The sequence below is a fragment of the Rhinatrema bivittatum genome, chromosome 4, assembly GCF_901001135.1.
Source record: "Rhinatrema bivittatum chromosome 4, aRhiBiv1.1, whole genome shotgun sequence".
Taxonomy (NCBI): domain Eukaryota; kingdom Metazoa; phylum Chordata; class Amphibia; order Gymnophiona; family Rhinatrematidae; genus Rhinatrema; species Rhinatrema bivittatum.
In genome coordinates, this window is record NC_042618.1 from 68945036 (window position 1) to 68952812 (window position 7777).

General features: G+C 42.7%; 1 long non-coding RNA gene across 1 annotated transcript in view; it reads right to left on the minus strand.

The window, feature by feature from the left end:
* Nucleotides 1-5737, minus strand: part of LOC115089315 — a 57623-nt gene extending 51886 nt beyond the window's left edge. Inside the window, exon 1 of the long non-coding RNA XR_003856064.1 lies at nucleotides 5678-5737. This is a non-coding gene — a long non-coding RNA (uncharacterized LOC115089315). The remainder of the gene's footprint in view (nucleotides 1-5677) is intronic.
* Nucleotides 5738-7777: the final 2040 nt, after the last annotated feature.

The following is a 7777-nucleotide window of genomic DNA, read 5'->3' on the forward strand; positions in this document are numbered from 1 at the left end:
CCGGTCTGTAGTTACCAGCCCCCTCTCTGTTCCCACTCTTGTGAAGCGGGACCACCACCGCTCTTCTCAAATCACTTGGCACCACTCCCGTTTCTAGGGATCTATTGAACAGGTCACACAGCGGACCCGCCAGCACATCTCTGAGCTCCCTCAGTATCCTTGGATGAATCCCATCAGGCCCCATGGCTTTGTCCACTTTCAGATTCTTTAGCTCTTCCCATACATTTTCTACTGTAAAAGGATTTTCATCTATACCACTTCCCTCCAGTTTCTTGTTGTGTAGAGATGGTCCTTCTCCAGCGTCTTCTTTAGTGAACACAGAGCTGAAGTATTCGTTTAATATTTCTGCCATTTCTTCGTCTCTCTCCACACATTGATCATTTCCACCTTTCAATTTCACTATACCACTTTGGACTTTTCTCTTTTCACTGATGTATCTGAAAAATGTTTTGTCACCATTTTTTATCTCCTTCCGCTTGACTTTTTGCTGACTTGATTAATTTCTTTGTCTCCCTCAGTTGAATCAAATATTCTTCCTTGTGCTCCTCTCTTTGGGATCTTTTATATTTCTTGAATGCTGTTCTTTTAGCTTTAATTTTGTCAGCCACCTCCTTTGAGAACCAGATAGGTTTCAATTTTCTTTTGCTTTTCTTTACATTTCTAACATATAGAGTAGTTGCCTTGGTGATTGCTCCTTTTAGATTGGTCCATTGCTGATCCACATCTCTCTCGTTCTCCCATCCTTTTAGTTCTTCCTCTAGGTACTTCCCCATTTCCTCAAAGTCCGTGTTTTTGAACTGTAAAACTCGGGTCTTTGTGCTTCTTTTCCATATTCTTTTAGTGATATTAAACCATACCGTTTGATGATCACTGGTGCTGAGGTGGGTGCCCACCTGGACATCAGAGACATTATCTCCATTAGTGAGCACTAAGTCGAGTATAGTTCCTTCTCTCGTGGGTTCCATTACCATTTGTTTGAACAAAGTTACTTGCATGGCATCCACTATCGCTCTACTATTTTTAGACTCTGCAGATGGGATTTTCCAGTCTACATCTGGCATATTAAAGTCACCAACGATCACCATTTCTCCCTTCTTACCTATCTTATGGATGTCTTCAACCAGATCTCTGCCCAGCTCTTCCTTTTGGTTTGGAGGCCTGTAAACCACTCCAATATAAATGGACGCTCCATCATCTTTTTTTAGGTCGACCCATAGTGCTTCTTCCTTGCCCCAACTTCCTTGCAGCTGAGATGCTTGGATATTGTTTCTGACATAAAGAGCCACACCTCCCCCTTTTCTATCCACTCTGTCCTTCCTTAACAAGTTATAGCCTGGTATTGCTGTATCCCAATCATGAGATTCTGTGAACCATGTCTCTGTGATAGCAACAATGTCCAATTTTGCCTCCGTCATTAGGGCCTGCAGATCTGGGATTTTATTTCCCAAACTATGAGCATTTGTGGTCATAGCTTTCCAGGTCTCTCTTTAAGGTTATTGCTTTTCCTGGACTCCTTATGAGACTTTAGTTGAGATTTGTTATTCACTTCACTCTTTCCTTTTGCAGTTGTGCCACTGATGACAGAGTTATCCATCTCAATTAGCTTTTTCTTTTGGTTATGGATCTTGAAATTCTGCATGCATTGGGTTTTTTCTCTCTTTTCTGGTAACATTTCAATGTTTTTCTCAAGAACGTCTTCAGTTTTTAATATAGAGAAGACTTTTTGTTCATTTTGCATTTGGTATAGTGTGTGTCTCCTCATCACAGGTCTAATTCTACCAGAGCCCACTGTAATCCTGGTTTTTAATGAATTCCTTAATGACCTGTTTAAGTGGGGGGGGGGGGGGGTATACTTGTTGGCTGCCCGTCTGTCAAGCTTGGGTGACTGTGGGTCACATGTGTTATCCTACCTGAGTCTATTGTATCTCTTTTTCTTGACTCCTGGTTTTTCTGTGGTATTGGGGAATTATTTTCTGAGTAATGCAATGTGGGTGTAATTCTTGTAATTGAAGCTAATTGAGCTTTAACCTCAGTCAGCTCAGTGTTCTGTGGCTTCTCACTGCTGTCCCTTTGCGTGACGGTCTGGCCATCCCTACTCCCTCCCCCCTTCCCCTGCGGCGGAGGGATGGGCTCAGGCTGCGGGAAATACGTGACTATGTCGGAGGAGCCATTTCTCGGAGCACCGTCTCTTGTTCCTTTTCCTGTACCTTGGGGCGTAAACGGAGTACGTCGGTGAGAAATCTGTCTTCCGCGCATGTGCGGCTCATTGGTGAGTGAGAGCTGCAGAGCCGCTCTCTACTGTGCATTTGCGGCACGTCGGTCCCAGCTCACTTATAGGTATGATATCTTTGGTTGGGATTGTTTTAGCTAGAATACTGTACTGTGATTAGGGTATGGTGGATTTTTGTAGAGGGTATATGTAATAAAGGGCAGCAGACCAGGTCATAACTCACAAGAAGCTGAACATCAAGTGAACTGGAAGTGAGTTGTGCAGGGTAAAAAATGTTTATTTTGTTTTAGGAATTTTTTCTTTTTTTTCTTCATTTTGTTGAATGCATGCTAATTCATGTTAGTGCACGTTAAATGGTATTAGTGCATAATAAAATGCTTTTGGCAGTCATAGGGATGGTAACTTTCATACCGGCGCATGGGTGCACATTTGCACACATACATCGGCTTGTGTGCAGGGCCGCGGCCATTTTATAACACAGGCGCTTATATGCGCGCGTGTTATAAAATAGTCTGGCCGTGTGCACATGTGCCAAATTTTAAGTGGGCGTGCACCAGTACGTGCAAATCCCACTTCTACCATGTAAATCGGAGGATTTTAAATGGGGCACGTGCCCACGCCATTGCCAGTTTACCAGTTTGGCCACCAGTTCGCCCAGTTAACAGATAAGTCTTCCAACTCCCTCCCCTGTTTGATAGCCTACACTCCCCTTTGTTACTTCAGACCTTTTAAACACCTGTGAAATGGCTTGATCCTTTTATTTCTTAACTTATACATCATCCATAGCAGAAGGAATGGTATGGGACAAGGGACCTCAGCGCGCGCCGGGATATGTAAGTATTCACACGCACATCTCTGGTTCACCCCCTTTCTTGAAAACTTTGGAGATGTGCGCACTGTGGGAGATACGGGCATATCCGGGTGGCTTTTAAAATCTGGTTGGTGTGTGCGAGCCCGACTTATTCGTGCATCCCCTAATTAATGCACATGCTGGGCTTTTAAAATTCACCTCCTTAAGTGTGTAAATGGGCTTTGGAAAATTCCTATGATATTGGCTATTTGTATTCGCGTAACTCTTTGGAACATTCACTCTTAAATGTTTTCGTGAGCTCTGAACATTTCAGCGTGCACTAAACAAAATGAAAGCACATCCCTATTATAGAAGGAAGGTCATTTTGTAACAGCCCAGGTAGGGCTGAAGTTCACGTGTAGAAAATATGCATGGGCTTCAGCCAGAGTTTTCAAAGCGGACACATGTGGGCATTGCTTGGGAGCAGCAGCAAACATGTCTGCCTCCACTTAGGCACATACTTTTGAAAATTGAAAATAGGTGCGTAAATGGTTTCACCACCCCCAACTCTGACCCCCAGCAATGCCTCTTTCAAGTGCATATAAAAGTACACGCAAAATCACTTCCACTTTTGCATCTACAATTTCTGGGTTAATTTTCAAAAAGCCCATTTACGAGTGTAAAACTACATTTTTATGTTTGCAAATGCTTTTGAAAATTAGCCCCATAATATTTATGCTGGAGGAGATTAAGAGAAATGCTCTGCTAACTGCATAGGCCATCGCACTTGAGCTAAAGACCTGTCACTCTCTGACTGCCTGCTTCTCTCCTTCGGTAGAAATAACTCCCAATTTCTTTCTAGCTCCACAACACAAACTATGCTTCAATTGGTCTTGATATGCACTGAGATGCTGGAGGGGGCTAGTAGACACTCCTGGTTAAATTATTTTATGATTACCAAATAAATAAATAAATAAATAAAGAGTACCTGAATGTATGAAGCAGAAGCAGTGAGAGCCCCTTGACGAGATACCGGCAGCGCATCACGTCTGACAGGCAGAATGGACCAATGGACACTGCCATTTCTGTTCAGAAGTCTGACCTCCCCTGCCCCTTGCAGACCGCTATAAGCCCACCCATTTTTCCTAAGACTAGCAATACCTTTCCTCCGGCACCAGAAGCATACAAATGGTCTACAAGAGTATCTGGAGCTAGCAGATGAACCTTTGAGAATTTTTGAAAGCTTTAGAGACTTGTAAAATATATTTTATGCCAAACTACTACAAAATGACAGGAAATGAGTCAGCAGTATCTTTCTAGGAGGGCTTCAAAGAACTTTTAGTTTCTCCTTTGCTGCATCCTTCTGCCAGTAATTTTATTATTAGAAGAAAAAATCTGAGAGCAGGGAGAAGTTTGTAAAAGAAGATGAAGATTTTGGAATTGAAGTGGTTCTGCTAGTCAGTCCATTGTGTATATTAGTCCTCTGTGGACTGCCCTGAAACACAGGATGGGATAGGATTAATCCACATTCCTACTGTTGACCTGAATATTAATTTGGCCTTTGCACAGTCAGTGTGAATGCAGAGCTTACATTTATACAACCCATAGAGCAGCTGGCAGTCAGAAGAACCAGATTACCTGTGCAAATGTTCACCGACTCTCTGGTAGACGGATATAGACACATAGGTTGAACAGGCTCACCAAAGAGTGTGTATTATTCATTTATGCATATTTCTTCAGCAAGCCTTATAACCTTCATGCTACTGATCCTAATATCTGCTTCAGAAAGATGAAAATATAAAATTGTATAAATATAAAGGGCCAATGTGGACTCTCTTTCTATTTATTTTTATTTGTGTGTTCTTGTATTCTGCAAGCTTTCAACAAAGTTGTCCAGTGCAGATCACAAAATAACATTCATTATTTCATATAAGTTAATGACAAAAACATCCTATACAACAATAAAAATAGTACAGCAAAACAATCCCCTTGCCCCTAACTCTACGTGTCTAAATCATTACATTTTACTCAATCATATGCCTGCTTATAAAGGACAACTTTAAGCGTTTCCCTAAATCTATTTCTTCTCTCAACATGCTGGGTAGAGCATTCCATACTGTGGATCCTCTGAAGGAGGATACCTTGGATGCCTTTTGTAACCTATAGTCTCGCAATGATGACATGACAAGTTGATTTTGCCCAGATGAACATAGCAGGCAAGCAGGATGCTCACTAGAGGATCACATGAATTATAGTGAGAATTTTGAACTGAGCTCCCAACCGTTCCTTAAGCTTAGGAGTGATGCTGTGACTCATTCAAGTACCTGTAATCAGGCTTGAGGCTGCGTTGTGAACTAATTGCAAAACGCACAGCTAAGTCTTTGGCAGCCCCACATATAAAATGTTGCAGTAAATAAGCTTACTTAAATCCAAGATTTACATAACTGTTCTAAAATCACCTAAAATCACATTTCAAATGCCTCATCATCTTAAATTTAAAAAAGCAGATCTGGCAACAGTTTTAATCTGGGTATGGTAACTTGGTGATAGCGACTTGGGAAACAGCCAGAAGGAATAAGGAGGCAGACTCTGGCTGTTTCCTTTAAGTGCAATTTACGTTCAGCGAAAGAAAAGTCAAGCAAAAAAATGCAGCTCACCTTAAGTTCAGGTAGCACACAGACATCACACATAGCAAGTCTGTGCATAGAAAGGGTTCCTGTTTGCTCCCCAGGGTCTCTCTAACCCTTTTGAGCCCTGCCTTCTTATGCCTGGCTGAAAGGATCCTCCCTGGGCCCAGAATCCTTTGCTGGGTTGGGACTTAAGGAGGACCAGACCAGATTACTGTGGCTGGTCCTTTAAGGTGGTCTGAGGGAGTTTCCTGTAGACTTCCTCACACTGTGCTTTGACAGTCAACTTTGAATCTAGCAAAAGCTTTAAATTCCTAGCCTCTACTGTTATAGGGTAAGTTACTATCATAAAAAATCAAGCAAGATTAATTTTATGGAAGCAGAGTTCTGGCCACCCAAAAAATAATTAGTTTAAGACCAATTTGTGCTCAAGATGTTAAAAGCCCTAAATATCACCTAAGCAGGGCTGGTGGAAGGACTACCATCTTGATTACAAGGAACAAAGAATTATATATTATCTGCATAAATACAATAAAATATGCCCAGTACAGCCAATAGCTTTCCCAAATGCTGGAGATAAATATTAAATGAAAAGGAGGATAAAGCAGAACCCTGCCTTCATTGTTTCCAAGAGGAACATTAATCTGTCACTCAAACCTATTGCTTTCTACCAGATAAAAATGAGAGGTCAATATTCAAAAGGGGCTGTCTGGCTAAGTTCAGACATGGTGGGACAAATCCTCTGTTTTCAATATCCCTCTAAGTTGAACGGTTATGTATTAACTGTGTAAGTCATTACACGGCTAAGACATAGCTGGATAAAAGAGGGGGAGGAATTGGGCATTCTGAGGCATGGTTTACATTTACCCTGGCTAGCTTTAAATATCAGCGCTAGCTGGGTAAAGTTTTCTGGCTAACTTTGGTAGGCAAAAAAGCAGTCCTAAAGTTAGCCAGAGAACTGCTTCCCTGACAAAAAAAAGCCCCCCCCAAAACACAAGCATCTATGGGGCCGCAGCCTGCCCACTGCTGTCCAATCTCCAGAATAAATGAGTAAGTAGCCCACAAGCAGCCCCTCACCCTCCCGCTCCCTCCTGATGCCCCCAATAAAACAATACGCAGCCCACAAGTGACTCCGATCCCTTTTGCTCCTTCCCGATGCCCCCAATAAAATACGCAGCCCACAAGCGACTCCGATCCCTTTCTGCTCCTTCTGATGCCCCCAATAAAAGAATAAGCAGCCCACAAGCAGCTCTGATCCCTTCTGCTCTTTCCTGATGCCCCTAAATAAAAGAATAAGCAGCCCACAAGTGGCTCGATCCCTTCCGCTCCTTCCCGATGCCCCAATAAAAGAATAGGCAGCCCACAAGTGGCTCTGATCCCTTCTGCTCCTTCCTGATGCCCCTAAATAAAAGAATAAGCAGTCCACAAGTGGCTCTGATCCCTTCTGCTCCTTCCCGATACCCCCAATAAAAGAATAAGCAGCCCACAAGTGGCTCTGATCCCTTCCACCCCTCACGATGTCCCCAATAAAAGAATAAGAAACTCACAAGCAGCCACTATAGTTCCCTCATATGCCACATACATCTGATCCTCCCTCCCACACTCCTCAACCCCCAAATGTGTTCAGTTAAGCCAGTGGGAGAAACAGACGTTCTATCCTTCTGCTGTCTTTAGTATTAAATGCCAGTACAGCAGAGATATGTACCGGCATTTAGTATGCATTTCTTCACTTCACTGGCTTTCTGATTGGTCCTTTTCAGTGACAGCTCAGGGAGGGAGCAGTAGGGACCAGGGCCACTCACGGGCTGTTATTCTTTTATTGGGTGCATCGGGAGAGAGCAGGGGGGATTGGGGCTGTTCCTGGGCTATTTAAGAAATATATATATCCAGTAAACTGGCTAAGGGCTTGGTTATTCAGGATCTGGGTAACTTTAGCCTTGTATTTTCAGTGAGAGATTGCTCTTGCTGAATATTTGGCATAAGTTATCCAATTACTTATATCCGGATAACTTTGCTGCTGGCTGGCTTACTGAATATTGACCTAGAAACGAATTTCATGAGGACCCATTGCACCAATCCCAAATATGCAAAGTCACTTCACAAACCGTGTCAAGCACTACTGATGTACCT